General features: G+C 38.1%; 1 protein-coding gene across 2 annotated transcripts in view; it reads left to right on the top strand.

Annotated features, from left to right (window-relative positions):
- The first annotated feature begins 12,706 nt into the window (after positions 1–12,706).
- Positions 12,707–22,164, top strand: part of CNOT2 (CCR4-NOT transcription complex subunit 2) — a 105,378-nt gene continuing 95,920 nt past the window's right edge. The window contains exon 1 of one of the 2 annotated variants that reach the window (XM_012441304.2): positions 12,707–12,798. The gene's annotated coding sequence lies outside the window, so the exon portion shown is untranslated. Of the gene's footprint in view, positions 12,799–13,067; positions 13,510–22,164 lie in introns of those variants that run through there. The other variant, XM_012441305.3, reaches the window with a different exon arrangement.

Genomic DNA, 22,164 nt, shown 5'->3' with positions numbered 1-22,164 from the left:
AAAAGAAATCATGTTGTTAACTTTAAAGCTTCAATCTCCAGCTCAACTCAAAGCTCTTTTCGCTTTTCTCCCCCACCCTCTCCCCAGCCCAAGTACAGAAAAAGGGGCGATTATTTTCTTAACCTTACTGGATGAGGATGCAATCCTCATTAACTGGATTTTGATGACCTCTGTGTGACAGTATCAAAAAGCTGGATCAATAATGAGGCTTCTTTGAGGGAGCGTGCAGGGGCGTTCCATTATGTAGTTTCCTGATGTTGGTCATCTGGATCCAGTTTACTGAACCTCTTTAATTTCTCTTGATGCAGAGATTCCCTCTTGCTGAGGCCAGCCTGCATAGTGACAAAATGGCTGAAGCTCACCTACTTTCCCTGGTGTTCATACCACCCATGAGCATCTCCATTATTCTTGAACTACTGAATGATGCGCACGAAGGCCACTTTCCTGCTGTCTTGGCCTCTCTTAGTCTATCATCTCTTGCAAATTCTCTTTCCTCTACTCATATAGCTCCAGGAACTCAGCAAGTCCTCGGGCCAAGCAAATATCCAACAGAGAAAAGAAATATGTTTCTTCTTATTTTGGTAATGCCAATCTTTAGATGTGATTCTCTTCAGGCAACCCCGACTCCAATTACATACTGGGAAGAATCCTGTCCACAAACTGATTCTCCAAGGGGCCTCTTTATTTTCTCTCAGGCCTACCATTTCTTTAATGATGGGTGAGTAGGAGTGGTGGTGGTGGTGAGGTAGTAGTGGTGGTGACAGTTATGGTTGTGACACTACTTGGCTAATACTATGGGATTATTCAAAGTTATTTTAACTTAGAATGTGAAGTATTTATGCATTTTATTCTCAGTTTTGGGACATAATTATAATCATGGGGCAATGGGAAAACTCCCAATCAATATTATATTATAAATGCATCAATAAAAAATATTCTGCTGTACCTATTATGATATTAAGTGTTAGCCAGTCCTTGCCTAATGTACTGGCAAAAACCTCAATCCTAAAAGGGTGAGATAAATATCTTATTTGGTCCTGTTAAAAACATCTGTGATATCAAATTTATATCCTGTGTCAAGCCCCCTTTTTTAGAGGAGGTTTCACTAGACTGCCCAGGCTGGACTCAAACTCCTGTACTCAAGTGATCCTCCTGCCTAGGCCTCCCAAAGTGCTGGGATTACAGGCGTGAGCAACCATACCTGGCCTTGTATCAGTTTCTCACAACAAAGTTGTGGTAGGGAATTCTCAATCCCTATGTACAGGAATTCAGCCTTTAAAGTACAGTATCTTCATCAAATGTAGTTAGATAGCTCATGGTTTTATGAGATATTAATTAAAATCTTCAATAAAAAAGAACTAAGTTACTTAGGTATTCAGAATTCAGCCTTTAAAGTACAGTATCTTCATTAAATGTAGTTAGATAGCTTGTGGTTTTATGAGATACTAATTAAAATCTTCAATAAAAAAGAACTAAGTTACTTAGGTACACATATATTAACACATTAACATACGAACAGGCTGGGCACAGTGGCTCACACCTGTAATTCCAGTACTTTGGAAGGTCAAGGTGGGAGGATCTCTTGAACCCAGGAGTTTGAGACTAGCCTGGGCACCATAGTGAGACCCTGTCACTACAAAAACGATTTTTAAAGTTAGCTGGATGTGCTGGTGCATGCCTGTAGTCCCATCTACTCTGAAGGCTGAGGTAGGAGGATCACTTGAACCCTGGAGTTGGAGGCTGCAGTGAGCTCTGATTGTACCACACTGTACTCTACGCTGGGTGACAGAGTGAGACCGTCTCAAAAAAAAAAAAAAAAAAATCTGACAATAATGAAACCTCTTAATTCAGAGCATTACAATGAAATCTTTTCCTTTTTAACAGAATACCTGCCAGTATCTTATGAAACTAATTCACTAAGGATTTCCTTTCCTTTTTCTTTTCCTTTCCTTGTTCCTTTTTCCTTTCCCCTTTCCTTTCCCCCTCTCCTTCATTCCCTTTTTGTAATTTTTGTTTATATAATAAACTAGGCAAAGTTATGCCAATTCTTTAACTTAATTAAAGAAGTTTAATAGCTCTCTCTTGCTCTGCCATGTTGAGATGCCTGCTCACCCTTGACCTTCCACCATGATTGTAAGCTTCCTGAAGCCCTCATCAAAAGCCAGGCAGATTCTGGTGCATGCTTCCTGTATAGCCTGCAGAACTGTGATCCAATTAAATATTTTTTTCTTATAAATTAAAAAAAGTATAATAAACATGTCTGTTGTTGTTGGTTCATTCAAAACAGATTTTGTCTTCCCTCTGCTACTATCATAAGGTGTTTTTTGTTTTTAGTAAGATTCCAAGATTCCCTGGTTTTTAGCAGGAAGAGATTAGTTTCCAGGATAAGGCTTTCAAAAAGGTCTTCCTAAGTATTTAGAATTCTTGTGTTTTATATTTTTTTGTGCTACATTATCACCTGTTTCCTCAGTGGCAGCTGCTGCATTTGTAAAAGATCAATTGGCTGTTTCTTTGGATTTTGCCATTTAACTGTTATATGCTCACTTATATGGGTTATGTTTATGAAGAGTTGTTTCCTAATTGCAGGCTGCTTCATTACAAGAAAAGAAGAGGTTTGGGGATAATATTCCTCCAGATCTCTTCACCCAAGTCATGGCGGCTGTAGCAACTTTTATAACCTAAAAGCTAACAGAAAACTAATCTTACTCTTACTGATGAAGTAGTGTTTTATAAAATACAGTGTTTACTTCTATATTAGGCAGTGTTTTAAAAAATCTAATTATGACTAACGATTCTAACTACTTTAGAGTTGGGCATCATATTAAAAATGTAAGGTTGGGCCGGTGTGCTGGCTCATGCCTGTAATCCCAACACTTTGGGAGGCTGAGGCGGGTGGATCATGAGGTCAAGAGATGGAGACCATCCTGGCTAACACAGTAAAACCCTGTCTCTACTAAAAATACAAACATTAGCTGGGCGTGGTGGCATGCACCTGTAGTCCCAGCTACTTGGGAGGCTGAGGCAGGAGAATCACTTGCACCGGAGAGGTGGAGGTTGCAGTGAGCTGAGATTGTGCTACTGCACTCCCACCTGGGCAACAGAACGAGACTCTGTATCAGAAAAAAAAAAGTTTAAGAACAATTGTAAAGATTTGGTAACTATCTCCTACTAAACAATGTCTTTAAAAAGTGACGAGTCTTTTAAAACCCTCTTAGTAATTGTGAAAGGGATGCCATCACATAAACTCAAGATCAGTTAACATGTTTATTTTTTAAAGCGATTTAAAAATAATTTTATGGCAGCAAAATAAAACAGGATTACTAGTTGACATTCATTTAGGGATATGTTTTACCTCCCTACCTTACCTGATTTATTTTTCAGTTCTTAAACAGAAAGTATTTAATACAACTAGCTAGTACATTTATATTTGTTGTTGTTTTTTAAATGGCTATCTACACAGTCTATTATTTTCTTGCATTTTCCCTTTCAGATGCCTCATTAGTAATTATTCTTTTTATTTAAAATTCTTAGATTACATGTGGTTTTCCATGTAAAGCTATTATCGTCATCACCATCATGATTGTAACTATTTATTAAGTGGTTGGTTCATTCCATATACTATGCTAAGCATTTGCTTATGTCATCTGATAAAATTTTTACGAAATCCTGAAAGGCATTAGTCATATTTCTATGCACAATTTTTAGGCAGCAAAACTGAGGTTTGCAGAAGTAATTTTTAAAATATTGCATTTTTTCCCAAGGGCACTCAAGCTTGCATGTGTTTCAGTTAGATAAAATTCCAGATCTTAGCTATTCAAAACCCTTATGCTCATAACCTTGCTTCTTAAATCTCTGATGGCCCACTAACACATTCTTTAGTATTTGTGAGTTCTCACAAAAAATCTTTAGTTTTGTACTTTTATTTCAAAAGTAATCTAAAAATTAACATGACTCTGTTTTGGATTAAAAAAACACCATTATATAAATAAATACTTTGACTTGAATGCCCATGTTTTTGTTTGCTTATAATGGAGTTGAAGCCAGACTATATAACTTAAAATTGCCCTGGACTACAGTAAAGAATAAGTAAATTAATGATCCATTTATGCCAGGTAAAGGTCAAATATTATAATTGCTTGCTTCTGGAACAAAGGTTTCAAAAAGTTATCAGAGAAAACTGTTAGGAAAATTGAGTTATTACATAGCAACTTAAGTATCTCAAACTCAAATACACTGTGCTATATTTCCAATGATGATTTAGGCTCAGCAAAAAACTTTTCATTAATGTAGTTAACTTAAAATATTTTAGTTTTATTTCATTCCTAATTTTTTCTAGTTTATAGATAAAATAGAGCTAAAAACCTAAGTTTACTCCTGGTTTTATATTTGTACACATTAGGGTAATTTTATAAGAAAAATAGTTTATCACGTTGAGTATCCACAAAAATTCATGAAAGGTACTCCTATAGTACTCCAGATTGAGAAACAGTAGTGTATAATCACTTACAACCAAAAGGCCCTCTCCCAAGAATATAATATAATCTGTGAGGCTGGTGCATAATAGGAACTCAATAGTTAGTTGAATCAGAATTTTCATCATCTACCTAGGTTCTCCGTATTTATTCATTCGATTAATGTGTAACATTTAAAAATATATCCTGTGGCCAAACTATGTCAGAGTTACTTTTTTTTTTTTCTAAGATGAAGTTTCGCTCTTGTTGCCGAGGCTGGAGTGCAATGGCGCGGTTTCAGCTCATGGCAACCTCCAACTCCATTTCTTCATCTGTAAAATGCAAATATCACCTATCTCATAGAAATGTTATACAGATTGAGTGAAATCATGTAATTATGGTGCTTGCCATTCAGCAGATGCTAAACTAAGTGGTAACTATAATTATTTTCAGGCCAATATTGACTCATCTCTAATTGCTGTTGTTAGAGGTTTTCTTATGCTGACTGGTTACAGCCACGTTTTAGATTCCAAGGATCTTATATTCTTTTCACTGGTTATCTCATTTATTTGGCTTCTCCTTTTAGGCTACCTATTTTTATAGATGATAGTGACCCAGGAAAGCACTGGAGGGGTAAAAGCATCTTTAATGTTCAGTTCAGAATATGAAGTGGCTTTAATACTGCCGTGATCAATTCCAAAGGTGATGAGTAATAGAAATTCAATATATGGAGAAGGATATTCAAAGAAATATATATTTTTTAAAAACCCCAAAAATATATTGGGAAAATGTGGTTCACAAGTTTAAATGATATCTGCTACATACATGTAGCATACAAGAAAATGAAAAAAATTATACTATTATACCGACATCACATAGTTTTCTTGAGAACTAAATGAAAAGGTAATATGGCTACAATACGATTATATATCGATCTATCTTCTGTATTTTTCAGTTTTCATCTGTTTCCTAGCACAGAGGTCCTAAAACTCTTCTAGATAGGGGCACTAGGACAAGCTTTTGTTCTATTCAGTCTTTGACCCTTGGTTCCTGACACAGAGTTCCTAAACCCCTTGGAATCTCCTGGATGATAGGAGAATCTTTTGTTCTCATGAGGTGACTCTTGATGGGCTCTTGGATAGCCTCAGGATGGGGGCTGGTTGCCGGGGAAGCTAACCATGTGATTAGGGAATTAGAATTTTCAGCTGACTCCTCACCTCCAGGGAGAGGAGAAGGGGCTAAAGGTTATTTGCTCACTAGTGACCAATAATGTAACCAATCATGCCTACATAATGAAGTATCCATAAAAACCCAAAAGGACAGGCATGGTTCAGAGAGCTTCCAGATAGCTGAACACTTGGAGGTTCCTGGAAGCTGGCCTGCTTGGAGAGGGCATGGAATTGCCACACCTCTTCTCCCTACCTATGGATAGGGCAAGGTATGGGAGGTGTGCAGATTTCTCTTCCATCCAGCTGTTCACGTTTCCTTTGTAATATCCTTTATAATAAATGGGTAAATGCAAGTAAAGTGTTTCTCTGACTTCTGTGAGCCACTCTAATGAACTAGTTGAACCTGAGGAAGGAGTCACGGGAATCCCGATTTATAGCTTGGTCAGTAATATAGGTGACAACCTACTACTTGCGGCTGGCACTTGAAGTGATGGGAGGCAGTCTTGCGGAACTGAGCCCTCAATCTGTGGGATCTGATGTTGCCTCCAGGTAGAGTGTGTCAGAACTGAATAGAACTGACACCCAGTTGATGTCTGCTAAAGAACTGACGGTTTGGTGTGGGCGGGGATGGGAAGGGGCCACTACCCCATCCCATCTTGTTACAGAAGTATTATTGTATTGAGTAGTATGCGAGAACAGGGAAAAAGTTTGGTTTTTCCTGTCTCTTAGAGACAAAACATAGTGCCTGACACATAACTGAGATTCAGGTATATTTGAATAATGAATGGCAAATGAATACTGAGTCAGAACATCTTATTAAGATGAGTAGGCATTTATTCTGTTATTCTCAAAAGTGGTAATATTAAAAACATACTTTATGTTCATATCTGAAATACAATTAAATAACTCTAAGGAGCTATCCAGATTTCTTTCATTTTCATTGTCACTTTGGTATTTCAAGCATCAAATATTGCTTGAAATATTTGAACATAAACATTCTGGTTATATGTTTGATATAGTGTCACTATAGTCATCATAACAAGATTTCACAAAAGGCTGAAGAGAAGTTTTTTTTTTTGAGATGGAGTTTCGTTCTTGTTACCCAGGCTGGAGTGCAATGGTGCGATCTCAGCTCACCGCAACCTCCGCCTCCTGGGTTCAGGCAATTCTCCTGCCTCAGCCTCCTGAGTAGCTGGGATTACAGGCACGCACCACTATGCCCAGCTAATTTTTTGTATTTTTAGTAGAGACGGGGTTTCACCATGTTGACCAGGATGGTCTCGATCTCTTGACCTCCTGATCCACCCGCCTCGGCCTCCCAAAGTGCTGGGATTACAGGCATGAGCCACCGCGCCCGGCAAAGAGAAATTTTAATAAAGATCCTCAGTCAATATAAAATGCTCCTATAATTAACAGTAGCTGAGATAAAAATAATGAAAAGATAGTTACTTTTGCAAGGTTGACTTAACACATCGTGCATGTTGTTAGATGATCTTTGTAAGACTTACAAATTATACAACATTTGTATTTTAAAACTTTTTCTTTGTTCTTAACACTGTATCATGTCAATAAAATTTCCTCCACATCATTTTAAATGGCTGAATACTGTTCACCATATGGATGTTGCTTAGTTAACCAATCTCCTAATAAATGATGCAGTAAAGAATACTCTTGCAATTAACTTCTTAAAGACATCCTTATTTGCTTATAATACATTTTTTTTTTTTGAGATGGAGTCTCACCTGTCACCTAGGCTTGAGTGGAGTGGCACAATCTCAGCTCACTACAACCTCTGTGCCTCCTGGGTTCAAGTGATTCTCCTGCCTCAGCCTCCCAAATACCTGGAACTACAGGTACCTGCCAGCAGGCCCAGCTAATTTTTTATTTTTAGTAGAGACAGGGTCTTGCCATTTTGGCTAGGCTGGTCTTGAACTCTTGCCCTCAGGTGATCTACCCCGCCACCCCAGACTTCCAAAGTGCTGGCATTAGAGGTGTGAGCCACCATGCCGTGCCTAGCCATTTGTTTCGTTTTAGACGGAGTCTTGCTCTGTCGCCCAGTTTGGAGTGCAGTGGCACCATCTTGGCTCACTGCAACCTCCGCCTTCCAGATTCAAGCGATTCTCTTGCCTCAGCCTCCTAAGTAGCTGAGACTACAGGTGTGCACCACTGCACCCAGCTATTTTTTTTTTTTTTTTTTTTGTATTTAGTAGAGATGGGGTTTCACCACGTTGGCCAGGCTGGTCTCAAACTCCTGGCCTCAGGTGATCCTCCCGCCTTGGCCTTCCCCACTGCACCCAGCCTGCTTATGACACGTCTGAAAGAACTGCTGGGTCAAATGCACATGCTCAAGGCCTTTGATAGATTAGCCAAACTGTACTCTAGAAAAGTGCTGCCAACATATACTCTCAGCAATATAAGCAGCCCTGTTTCTCTGAACCCTTGCCAGTATTATCAAGAAATAATCACTTGTTAAAATAATGCCTGAAGACTAAATTAATGTTTAACATGTTTTGTTACTTGTAAGTTGGCCTTACAATTAAGCTTTAAACTTTTATAATATTACCACTCAAAGCTTAAGATTCTTACATGCATTTCAGATGAAGAAACTGAGGTCTAGTAAGTTATAAATCAGAGTCCTTTTAGTGTGATTTTTTGCCCTGGATATATCGCAGTGCTCTTTTTTAATTTGCCAGTCTACTTCACCAATTAAGCTTTTTTTTTTTTGTAATAGCCTTACAGATTTCCCAGAAAAAGGTACACATCTTCATTATTAAGTTGGAGGTTAGGAATATCCTATTAGTTTAGCACCATTTTTCCTGTTTCCTAGATTGGATTTTACAAATTTTGTGTTAAGGAAATCTTTTGACATTTACTCATTTATTATAAAAAAAGTCTAGCTAATCTTGGATAAGAATTTTGTTTATTTCATTTACTAATTTAACAGCACTTAACTAATGCCCATCATGTATGAAGGATAAAGCAGTGAACAAAAAGGCATAGTTTATATTTTTATAGGGTGAAGGGAGACAGAAAATAAACAATGAATAAAAAAGATAGCCAAGTGCAGTGGCTCATGCCTGCAATCTCAGCACTTTGGGAGGCCAAGGCAGGCAGATCACGAGGTCAGGGGATGGAGACCATCCTGGCTAACATGGTGAAACCCCGTCTCTACTAAAAAACACAAAATTAGCTGGGCATGGTGGTACGCGCCTGTAGTCTCAGCTACTCAGGAAGCTGAGGCAGGGGAATCGCTTGAACCTGGGAGGTAAAGGTTGCAGTGAGCTGAGATTGCACCACAGCGCTCCAGTCTGGCAATAGAGCAAGACTCCATCTCAAAAAAAGAAAAAAGATAATAAATTATAAATGCTATTAAGAAAATGGAGGGTCATGTGACTGATGGAGACTAAATGGGAAAGGGAGCTATTTTAGATAGGATGGCCAGGGAAGGGCTGTCAGAAATATTTGGGTTAACCTGAAGGATGAGAATGAGTCAGCCACATACAAGACAGAAAAACCACATCCCAGGCAGAAACAGAAGAAACAAAGAAAGCAAGTGCAAAGGCCCTGAGGCACAGTATCAGGTAAGATGAAGTTCAGTTGAGAACAAGAGACCCAAAAATAATGGCTTTAATAAGATAGACATTTACAAGTGCAGGGCTGGCATGGTGCTCTGATCTACAAAGTCCTCAGGGATCCTGGTTTCCACCAGCTTAGTTTTGCCATCTCTAGAATGAGAGAACTTGCATGAGACACAAACTGGCAGCTAGAGCTCCAAGCCATCACATCTGTATTCCAGGGTAGAGGATAAAGGAAAAGCATCATTGAAGGTATACACCAACTATCTCTTAAGGATGTTTTTACAAGTGTGTCACAAGATATATTGCTTATATCCCATCAGCCCAGCCCTATTACGTGGCTACAAGGAAGGCTGGAAAATATAGTCTTTGTTCATGGTATCCACGTCTATTACTATGAATAAAATGGAGAAATTTTAGGGGGACAACTACCAGGCTCTGCTACAGACTAGAAAGAGCTCAGTACACGACAGAAAGGAGGCCAGTCAGAAGGGTGAGAACAACTTCCCGTGCTGCTTCCCGGGAAGTTGGAGAAGTGAGCAAGAGCCAGATTGTGCAGTCTTGAAGGCCATGATAAGGAATTTAGATTTCATTCTGCGTGCATAAGGAAGCTATTGGAGAGCTTTTTTTTTTTTTTTTTTTTTTTTGAGACGGAGTCTCACTCTGTCACCAGGCTGAAGTTCAATGCTCACTGCAACCTCCACCTCCCAGATTCAATAGATTCTCCTGCCTCAGCCTCCTGAGTAGTTGGGACTACAGGTGTGCACCACTATACCCAGCTAATTTTTTTTTGTATTTTTAGTAGAAACGGTGTTTCACCATGTTGGCCAGGATGATCTCGATCTCCTGACCTCGTGATCCACCCATCTCCGGCTCCCAAAGTGCTGGGATTACAGGCGCAAGCCACCACGCCTGGCCACTATTGGAGGGTTTTAAACAAGGGAGTGAGTGACATAACCTAATAACATTTTTTTAAAAGATCACTTTGGTTGGTATTCAGAGAATGGTTTGAATGGGAAAATTTTCATGAGAGTACAGAGAGAAAGTGAAGGCAGCTACCATGGATATTGCTGTGGTCCAGCAAGAGACAATGGTGGCTCTCAAAGGTTGCAGCAGTGGAGGTGATAAGTAGCTTAATTCAGAATATAATTGTGAGGAAGAATGGATGCTACTGTTTGATGTGTGAAGAATCACAGAAAATTCCAAGTTTTATGTCTAAGCAAGTAAATGAATGGTGGTACTATTTATCAAAATCAGGAATACTAAAGGAGCAACAGATTTAGAGAGTGAACAAAGGGGATTCAAATGTTTTAGAGACATTAGAGAAGCCTGTCCTTTTTAACCCTTGCCATGACAAAATTTTCAGTACTACCCATACTTTCCTAAAAATGGGTGGCCTCCTTCTTCTACGAGTTATACAGAAACTCATTCTTCCCTTAATAGGTAATTCTTTTCCTCAAAGTCTGTAATTTTTACATAAAGTGTACAGAGAATTTAACATAATGCCTATTTTGAAAAGACATATGACCTATTAGTGTGGACTACTTTTCAGGTAAAAGTAAGAAAATCTATCAAAGTGTAGTTAAAAGAAAACCAAACTACCAAATGGGCAAACTTGATTAACATTACCAACAAAGATGAAGTTTTTGATGCAACAGGACAATTTAAAAAATATACCATTTATTGAGTTCTTACTAGAAAGTCATAAATATAAGCCTTTAACAAACCCTAGCTCATTAAATACCTAGAATACCCTCTAAGGGAGGTATTAAACAAATTTTAACAAATTTATAATAGATTTGGCACAAATAATGGGACAATTAAAGGCTTGTTCTTCAACATGGCTTAAAGTGAATTCATCCCAAACAAATAGTGCTCAGTATGAAATACTGAAGTAATAGTTATCAGTGTATTTTCTCCTAACTCAGACATTAATTATGGATGTTGTTCTATCTATTCCAGTAAAATACTCAAGGTAATAAAACTCTCAAATCAGGCTTATACCCTCTGGAAGTCATTCCATAGAAGCGTATCCAATCTTCTAACACACCATCTTATGTTTGTAGATGTTAACATGTGAGGAAGAGGAAGCAGGAGGAGGAAGGAACTATTTGGGGAAGACAGGGAGAAAGGAAGGAAAGGACACAAATGTGTTGTTCCTCCTCGAATTTTCCTGAAGTGAAAAAAACAGTGAAGTAGAATGTTTGATGAAATGAATAACCAAGCATAACATTTTATATCTACACCAGCACCATTAGGAGTTGAAATAAATCCACACAATGTCTGCTGATATGTCAAAACACCTTACCTTCAAAAACATGACGGTTTTACAGTATGCTTGTGTTTCTTGCTATTTCTTGCTTTTGACATTCAATGATAAATTTAAATTGGATTACAGTGATTCTTTTGTGAGGAAAAGGTGACTTTTTAAAAGAAACAATCAAGGAAAGTAGAAATTTTATTTCAAATTAACGACTTTACATTAATTACTCAAATAGAAAGGAATAATTATCACATGAAACTACACAATTCCAAAACACACACGCAGAGGCTCTTTTTAAGTCCAAAATGTCTAGTAATTACCAAAAAAGGTGAAAAGCTTACAGACATACAAAGGAATAAAGGGGAATTATTGCAACGAAAACAAGTTTAATTTTACTTTGAACGACAACGATTTTTCTGGAAGGCAGATATTTCACTCCTTTAAGTTTCCACCCAAGTCACAATAATTTCAAACGGTCTTGCGGATGCCCAAGATGGTCACTTAGGTTTATGTGGGGACTGGGGGGAATGAGAGCCAGAGAAAGTGCTATAAACCTAATTTGGCTAGAGCAAGTTCACAGGACAGTGCTTTAAAAACCTGCTCTCCATTATGTACTTCCTCCTATCAGGTTCAATAAAAAAAGGTGGGAATGATGAGTAAATACACCAGTGGTTTCATCAGAGGGGAACTCACTACTCAGGAGGTGACGGTGACGTGCTGCCGGTCCTTGAAGTACGCGCACACTCTCCGGAGGTTGCGGGAGCTGAGCGGGGAAACAGGGACGCGGTCAGATTCGCTCTAGGTGGCGGGAGTAAAGAGGGGAGGAGTGAGGCGACGGACGTGCGGGGGCGGGGTGTCCAACACAAACACAAACACAAACACGAACACGCTCAGCGTCCCCGGGGAGGGCAGACCAACGCTACCTCACCATTCATCGCCCCTGGACCCCGCGGTTCCCCTCGGACCCAGGGCCAGAGCTCTGTGCGAAGCAACCTGGCCCCAGTCAAACAGAAGGGGCCGCAAAAGCCCCGCTCTCGGTAACGGCTGCAGTGGAGCAGCGAACCTCCCTGTGAATCGGTGGGAGACAAGACGGAGCAGCAGTGAGGGTGGCAGAGGAGTGAAGCGCCTCTTCTCACCTTGTTACAAGCGCGCTGGAAGCGGCCTACCCATCCCATCGCTGTCAGCTTTGCAATCGCCGCTCCCACCTCCCGCCGCCGCCTGGAGGGAAGCCGGAGCTACGGGGGTCACGGCGGCGGTCAGAGGGTAAAGGTCTTGCTCCCAGCAGCCTCCGCGGTGGATACGTCGCCATCTTGGATCCGCGGGACAAGAAAATTCATGCGGTGAGTTTTTGGTAAATTTTCGGAAGTCTGGCAGCGGGGCGCGCGGCGGGGGCAGCGGATTCGGGGCCCCCGCAAGGCTGGGGAATGTCCCGGGGCCGGTCCGGTCGCGCCCGGGGTCCGCCGGTAGCGTCCTGGCCCGCCGCTTCCCATTGCTTTTGTCTCGGCTCCAATCGAGAGAGGGAGAGCGGAGCGGGCGGGGAGGGGGGGTGGCGGCAGTGGAGGGAGGGAGGGAGGGAGGGGGTGTGTATGGGGGTGGTGGTGGACGGGACGTAAAGCGTCGCTGTACTCGGGCCGCTGCAGCAGCAGCAGCTTCAGATCCTAGGCCCGGTCCCATCCGCGAGTGGCGGGGCTTTCCCAGACTCCACTCCCGCAGGCTCCCGCCAGCGCGAGGAACCTCTGCCGCCGCGCTGCTTCCTGGGGAAGGAGAGAAGGCGGCAGTGGCCGTGGCCGAGGAGCTCGAGCCCCCTTTAGACGGCTCTGCCGCCTTCCCAGCAGCTGGTGCTGTCTCCGGTTCTTTACATTCTCTCAATACACGTATATCATCTGCCAATTATGTGTATTTCTGTTAGTGTATGTTTAAGTGTCAGATGGGGGACACTGGACTGGCTAACGGGTGTCTGGAGCCTGGAGGCCCTGGGATACCGAAGGCTGTGCATGGTGGAGGGAGAAGGAATACAACTGCGATGCTGCCTTTGCCACCGCACCGGGAAGGTGAAGCTTCCGTAGTGTCGTAGACTGGGTCCGGATGGTCCTGGGGCGGCGGAGGAACCACAGACGCTTCTGTCTGTGAAGTTGCAAGCCCGAGGTTTCTACTTCCGCAGGGGCCTCTCCACCTTTTGCTGTTGTAGGTCTCGCTTAAAAGTTTAACAGAAGAAAAGAGTTGGGTTAAAAGAGGCCTTTGTAGTTGTTAATTGAGGCACTGTTGTCTGTCCGGGAGAAAGCTGATAACTCTTGGTAACTGTGGTCCTTAGCAAAAGCGAATTGTAGTTTTTTTTTATACAAAGTATTTCCAAGGTTTTAGACTTTGTATTTATTTCAGGCGTACGGTATTACCACCACAAAAGTCTTACATAAGGGTACCACCCTCTCAGAAGGAACCTAAACATCAATTTCCTTCGACTCCTTGGAGACATCTTCACTTTTCAACACCCGGAAGACTGAGTGCAACATATTTTGTTTCATTTTCATAAAACTCTTGGTCAGAGAATCCCACTCCTTTTAAAATCATTTCAGCAGTTCCTCATGATTAAGCACACTGATTTGAACTCTTAGATTCTTGGCAGAATGGTAAAAAAAGTAGTCAGTTAACGAGGGAGGCCATGCTTGAATTTAAGGTTCAAAACTGAACACAGTTTGTGTCATGCTTGCTAATAGGAATTTTTAGAGCTCAGAATCATAAGTGTAATTCTTGATTTGCCTTTTGAAGCAATATAAGTGGAGAGGATGAAGTATGGGGTGGGGGATGAGATAGAAATTTTAAAGTATCCATCTATATACAAGCTTTATGTTGAGTTTGGGAATGCTTGGTATAATTGACAACAGTTCTTTCCAAACGTCAATGAATACATCTCTTACAATTTTGTAAGGTAACTATCGCAGATTGAAAGGGTTAACTAAGAATCATAGTGGACTGAAATGGTTAAGTGTCTATATCCTAGTTCATTGAAATGTTTTATAATGGACCAAGATAGTTAGTAAGCTCTGTATGTTGAATTTGTTTAGATTGTAGTTCTTTTGTAATATTAAATCTAAAGAAAAACACAAAATACACTTAAAGACAAAACACTTTCCACTCTACTCACTTATTTCTTGACTTTGTAAGATCCTTATTTAATTGTAAAAAAAAAAAAAGGTACTTTTCTCTCGTATTTTGAGAGCTTGAATTGTAATAATTTTTGTGAATATTTTGTGTTTTAGAGAGGAAGTGAGAAACTCTACTAAACTTTTTTGCATCTTGATTAGTGCTTCATCAATACAAATAATTTAATGTAAACATTTGTGGGCAGGAATCCTTTTCTAAGTATACAGTGTAGAGAGATATCTGTAACCTAATCTGATCTAAAGGAATGAGAATTGCCTGTTTGTTTAACCAAGCAACAAGTACAGCCTATACAATTTTTCAGTTTCTATAATACTTTAATTTATATGGTGGAAAAAATGAGGGCAAAATGCATGTGCGTTAGTGATTTATATCCCTTTTGTCGGAGAAGTACCTGATCTTGAAGATAAAACTCAGAATGTGGCTTATCTTATGCTGGACAAAAAAACAAAATCAAAACAACTCAGAATGATACAACTTCCTGTATACCTCCCTACAAGAACTAATTACCTTTGTTTTGCTTTATAACTTTGGATGTTTAACTTTCTGATTTTTCAGAGACGCTTTATGGTTATTATAACCTGAAAATTCTTTGTTCAAAAGTAAATAAAAATTTCAGGTGTATGAATAGATATTATTAGAAGTGCTTCTTACCCAATTCTCATTTGTATTCCTTTATTAGACATTACTATTAAAAGTACCTATATTTTGAAAGACCATTACAGAATTGTTTGCAACTTGTATAAGTTGTAGTTTTATCTTTTCTAGTGACAGACTTAATTCATAAGATTTTCTGATAATATAAAGAAAATATATGCCTCACATGTATATTTGAAATAATGAGTAAGCATTAACAGACTAGTGAAAAGAATTTAGTTCACGATTTATTTTCTTGCTCTTTAAAAGCAGTATTAAATAGCTGTTTTTTAGTTAAAATTTGTAACTGTAGAAAGTTCATTCTGTTAGGATCACATATTTGAAGGCAAACTAACAATACCATATGCATGCTTGAATAGGCATTTGAGGACAATTTATGCAAATAGTGACATCTTTTCCTGAGATCTCAGGAAAAGATACTACCAAACATTTATGTTATTTGTTACCTGGATCTGTAGTAGATTTTGTAACACAAAGAGGCAAAAGATCTAAGGTACCAGATAGGGGAGTTCATGGGCAAAGTTAATATGACTTGTACTGTAATGTTTGAGTGGAATTACGTAGTGTTAATTAAGGGATCTAGTGCTATGGTAGAACTTATTCTGCTTGATGATATAGGTTACTGTTCTTCCTAAGAGTAGTGTCTACCTATGATACTTGAAGGGATTGAATTTCACTGTGACTTACACTAGATATTTTGAAAAGAGCTATACTAAAATTGATATTTATGTCATTGTAGAAAGTTTGCCTTGAAGTGGAATGAAAATTAGGGTTTTATTTCTTTAGTTTTTCTGTTTGACATCCTTTGATTTCTATTTTGGAATTCAACTCTTGTGACAAATCATGCTGATGTGGTTTGTTCATTTATTTACTTTGCCTATACTGTTAGGAATGCCCTGGAAATAGAATTCATACTGTGTTTTCTCACAGCTTGTTCTCTGAAATACACATGCAAATCTGTTGGTATCTGTTGGTATATCACTTGGGGGTGTGCTGCATTATAAAGTAATGAAACAGTTTATTTGCTTTTTGTCAAGAGCTCATGACATATAATACGGAAATGCAAAAAAAGTGAATTATTTAGAAAAAAAGGGAATTTTTCCTTTTCTGGGCACTTTAATGTTTTATATATGCTTAGACTCAGGATCTAAGTCCACTTAGATATAGTTAGCTATTTTGGACCTATTTGCCACTTAACCCTGAAAATTTTTCCTTATTTTTATTTATGTGTATGTTATTGGATGCATGTGTGGGGGTTGTGTGTGCTTATTTTAGTTATCTGTCACTTCTCTGTTGTTTGATGAACTTCTTCCATACTCCTCTTTGGTATCACTTTCTTCATAAATCTTTCCTGACTCCCCAAATCCTTCTGCTGTATTGCTTTTTATTCTTCAAACTGCTATTATAGTCTATTATAGAATGTCATACTGTATTGTAATTCAGTGTCCATCTGGACTGTGAGCACCTGAGAGGTAGGGCTTTGCCTTGTTTATGTTTACATTTCTAATGCTTTCTATAGTGCATAATACCTAGTATATCCTCCATATGTATCTATTAAACTGAACTCTTGCCAGATTGTCATTTGACAGTGCTGTTAGAGTGCTGTTTCACATTGGACAGATCTGAAGCAACAGATTGGAAAAGTGGTGGGGAGAATGGCAATCTGTATTCCTTCACTTCCTTGAATCCTTTCTTACAGTTTTACTTCTTAATTACAGATGGAAAAATAGATAACTAGCTTCTTAGAGAACTGTGTGTAGAGTTAGTATGGAATTAAGGGAAGGATGTTAATAATAGAGTGGTTAATATCCTGTTTTGCTTCTGGCAGGATGTTTAGGTCTGTATTTCTCACTGTATTTTGTATGGTTATGGCCATTATTTGAAGTAGGTATTTTGTAGTTGTCTTTACAAGGTAACATGTTTACCAGTACTTACCCGTGAGTTCCTATTAGATTTGGGTTTTCTGAAGTTAGATTTTGTTTTTCTCACCGTTTTCCTCTTAATGCTTGGCCCATCAGTAGAAAGCAGGATTTCTGTAGTTGAATACTATTGTTGTCCTTATGAAAAATCTTATTGGAGGTCCAAAACTTAAAAAGCTCCGAAAGTTGATCATTTGTGTTTTTCTTTTTTTTAGAATAAGTGAGGTGAGAAAATATCAACTGGAATTATACCTGTGAATCTGATTTTCTTAATCTAATTTTCCCACATTTCCATATGGAAATATTCACATGTTTAATTGCAGGTGTTGCCATTGGCAGGTGTTACATCACGTATGATACATATACTATTTTATTTTTCTGAAATCTGAAACTGTAATTTTGAGAAACGTCTGGCCTTTAAAGGTTTAAGAGATTTTGAGCCAATTTTGTGCCAATTTTAGAGATGTAGAAATCAGAATAGGATAGATGACTCCCAGAATTATATTTTAGTAGATACGCTAATGTTGCTAATGATTTTAGGAATATTATGTCTTAATTGCCTCTATATGTTCTAGAGACTTTTTAAAGACTAAGAGCTACTAAAGATAGCGTATATTTTTTGAGAGGGAATTTGATCCCATACTCAGGACACCAATCCTTTCTCTGCCTTTTCTGAATGGATAATGTCTTTCCTTATATGTGAGTAGATGAAAATGCACACTTAGTGAGTTTTTACTATGCCAAGGAATGATAAAATGAGAGAGAAAATTATATGTCCTGGCAATTTAGGTAACTGTGAGTTGAGTTGCTTGTTTTTCAAGCATATTGATATACTACTTTTCCGTTTGTATATTCAGATGTTGAAACAAGTCTAGTTTGTATTAGCATCTGGACAAAATGTAATGACTGATTATGTAACACAGTGTGTTTGGGAGAGGAACATTTGGTTTTGTGTCACATCTGTCAAGAATGTGCTTTTGTGTTACTTTCTGCATTGTAAATTATGCTTATCCCGCATACAAATTTCATATTTAGTTTTCTGCTTGTAAGAATCATTCATAGGTCAGTAAAATAATAATATTAAGTTTACTATGTCATTCCAAGCACCTGACTACTTTTGGCTTTGCTACTTAGTATTTTTAAAATGTTTTACAGCTTGCAGAGAGGACTTTTATATACATTATATTAATTATGTATATATTATTTAAAATAAGTTTAAAACTTAATATGTTTATAAAAAGATCAAATTTTTTTGGTCAATATGAAAATTAGAAGTTGGGAATTATGAAGCCCATTCTCATCTTCAGACTGGACTCAGAGTCTAGTTTCTTTTCCTTTTATTTTAGTGCTACTTTATAGAGAAAATCCTGATTTATTAAATCAAATAGGTATTAATGGAAGATTTGTTTTCATTTGTATCTGATCATCTTGCAGATCCTGGATATTTAATCAAATTGATATAGAAGTTTGAAAGAGAAGCAACAGTAGGAAATTTTTGTTTCAAGCTTGACTTTCTGGCAGTGTCCAACAGCTGCTCATATTTTTAAAAATTATGACCATTCATTGAGAAACATTAAAAACTTAGAAGTGAGAATACTATATTATAATGAGAATAGGTAATAAATCATTGATGCCACATTTTACATATTATTGCACCATTATTCTAAGGTGAGCATATGCTGAAAAGATTGCTGCACAAAGTAATGCTTTAGGGGTGTAGTTTTTATGGGACTTAGCATTTCTGGCCTGAAATTAGAAAAAAAAAATTGGAGCCATAACCTTTCTAATCTATGCTTGCTTATAAGAAATTCTAGGTATATTTATGTTACACTCAACTTTATTTGAGGTCTGCAGCAAAACCTGACAGCTGAGATTGCCTTCAAAGTGTTTAAGTTTGGTATACAATGCACTTATATGTATATATCACTCATCTTAAAATGGATATATGTGTGTAAAAAGATTGTAATCCAATGCTTAAATGAATTTGTGAAGCACAAATTAATGAAACACTAAGGTGTTTCAGAGCATAGTTTGAAAACCCCTATGCTTGATCACCAAAGTCACTTGCAACAGTAAAATTCTGTGTATTTTAAAAGTTAAGGCTTTTTCTATTCCCCGCACATTGTAAAATTCATAGAATTTAGCTGTTTTTCAGTAGTATTTGGATAGAAATTGTTTATTAAATTAAATTTAAAGTTTAGGCTCTGCTGGTTATATGTTAGTTAGCACTCTAGATGTTTGCAAGTAAATCTTTTAGTAATTTCACTATTTAATTTCTGCTTGACGTTGTTATAGGTGTTGGATATATGATAGTGATCAAGACAAGTCTCCATCTTCATTAACCTAACATACTGGAGGAGGAGACAGACAGTAAACAAATAAACAAACATAATTTGAGGTAGTAGTAACTGTTATGAAAAAATAAAGGGGGATGAAGGTACAGCAATTGATTAAAAATAATAGGGAAGAGGGATTATTTTTTATTAAGGTTCCTTGAAATTGTTTTCTACATCAGATGAATTGCGGGGGTTGGGGGGTGGTCTGGGTTGGAGGGTGGTCTGTCTGGAGTACTGGAAAATTACATAGATAAGCAAACTGAAAACTTTCCTTAATTCCTGTGTTTATGTAAAATAATAAAACCTATACTTTTCTTAGAAATTAATTAGTAGTGATTTTCATATTTAATTAGATTTCCTTGTACGGTCCAATAAATGTTACCTTTTGCTGTGCACTATTATAGTTGTACTGCATAATTCCTCAAGTTAAATTTTTGTCGTACTGTAAAACATTCTAGAGTGTAGTAACCTTGTTTCAGGGAGTTAATGAGTTGGCTTCAAGGAGGTGATACGTGAACTGGGTTCGGAAGGGTGATTTGGAGTTAACTAGGTGGGGTAAGGTAGGGAATCAGTATTGTAAACGTACAAATTCTAGGAAAATATGCTGGATTTGGAGAATGGTGCTGGTAATCCTCCATAGCTCTTGATGGAATTTTGGGACCTCATAGGAGAAGTTAGTTGAGGGAATGAAGTAGCCACAGTATGAGAGGTCTTATCTTTTACATGATGAGGGAACCATTAACCTTTGGGGGGAATAAAAGTAACAACAGAAGCCAGTGAGATTGATAAACAGATTTGTGCTTCAGGGAAAAGTTTAGATTCCACAGTCGATTTATAATTAAAATTATAAGCTTAATGGTGTAGTATATTTGTGACATTTTTGAAAGTTTCCATTAAGCAAAGTGAGTACTTTCTATTCATATAAGCAGGATTTTTATTTGTTAAGAAAAGTATGACTTTGAAACTCTGTAGTTTGTTTCTTTTAGAGAACTTGTTTGTCATACCTATAAAGGAATGCCTACTGTTCAGGGTTTTTCTATTACTGGGATGTAATTTGTTTCATAAGTTTTGGGGCAAAGTTTGAGTACTACCATCTGATTTAATGTGTAGGTATGAGATTTAACATTACTTGGATAAACTGGAATAATACCAAGAAAATCTAAATCAGTGATAAAATCACTATGTAGGAGCTGATATTTATGTTATATTACTAGAAATGCTTATTTTACAATGCTATGATATGTGTTTGTGTGTTACTGAAATACTACACATAGCACTTGCTTATATTAGTTTGCTAGCATCATTTGTTAATTCTGACACGCAAAAACAAATCCTAAATGAATGTTTTTAAATAAAAAGAATTGCTTCTCTGAGAATGTAGTTTCAGCAAATTGTTACTTTGTTTTATTTTTATTTTTGTTTTTGTTTTGAGACAGGTCTTGCTTTGTCACCCAGACTGGAATGCAGTAAGTAGCATGATCACGGTGCACTGCAGTCCTGACCTCCTGGGCTATAATCAAACCTCCCACCTGAGCCTCCTGTGTAGCTGGGACTACAGGCCTGCACCACCATGCTCAGCTAATTGTTGTATCTTTTGTAGAGGCAGGGTTCCTCCATTTGCACAGGGTGGTCTTGAGCTACTGTGCTCAAGCCATCCGCCTGCTTCATCTTCCCAAAGTGCTGGGATTACTGGCCTAAGCTATTGCTTTTATTGTATGCATTATATACTGTTTTATCATAGCAGAAGTTAATGGTTCAACTATGGTGATTTAGAGCTGCCCACGTTGCCTAATTATCTATTTAGTTCACTTTTGACTGAGTAAAATGGAGCTGATCTGTCTGCTGTTAAGGAGAGTTATATTATGCTGGAATTTTACATGATGTTCATAATGTCTGGAGCTAATCAGCCTGAAATGGAATCACCATTCTACTGTTTTCAATTAGCTATGTGACTTATCCTCCCTTTACTTCAGTTTTCTCATTCGAAAAATATGGATAAAAAGAAAAATGTAGGTAATAACAGTACTTACCCAGTAGGATTGATGTACAGATTAAAGGTTTTTGTGGGTTTTTTGTTTTCATTTTGGAGTGGGACTTGTTAGGTTAAAGAGGAGCTTCTGGCCGGGCGCAGTGGCTCATGCCTGTAATCCCAGCACTTTGGGGTACTGAGGTGGGTGGATCACCCGAGGATTCGAGAATTCAAGACCAGCCTGGATAACATGGTAAAACCTCGTCTCTACTAAAAATACAAAAATTGGCTGGACGTAATCACAGTTACTCGGGAAGCTGAGGCAGGAGAATTGCTTGAGCTCGGGAGGCGGAGGTTGCAGTGAGCCAAGATCGAGCCACTGTACTCCAGCCTGGGTGACAGAGCAAGACTCCATCTCAAAAAAAAAAAAAAAAAAAAAAAAGGAGCTTCTGAGGCATACAAGAATTAGCCACAATTTATTTCATAGAGTGCACTCTACTCTTTTTTTGTATCAGATTTGTAAATGTAAACAAGCATGCAGTCTTGCTCTTAAAGTCTAAACATGTTATTCCTACAAGGCATTTTGTTTAGATGACCTTCTGTGAAGTAAGATGTGTATTGTTTTGAGTAACATAAGTAAATCTTCACATTGCTCTATTTGCAGCA

Source organism: Aotus nancymaae, unplaced genomic scaffold (genome assembly GCF_030222135.1).
Source record: "Aotus nancymaae isolate 86718 unplaced genomic scaffold, 86718_ANA_hifiasm-v0.15.2.pri h1tg000016l, whole genome shotgun sequence".
Lineage (NCBI taxonomy): Eukaryota > Metazoa > Chordata > Mammalia > Primates > Aotidae > Aotus > Aotus nancymaae.
This window is presented reverse-complemented; position numbering and strand designations above follow the sequence as displayed.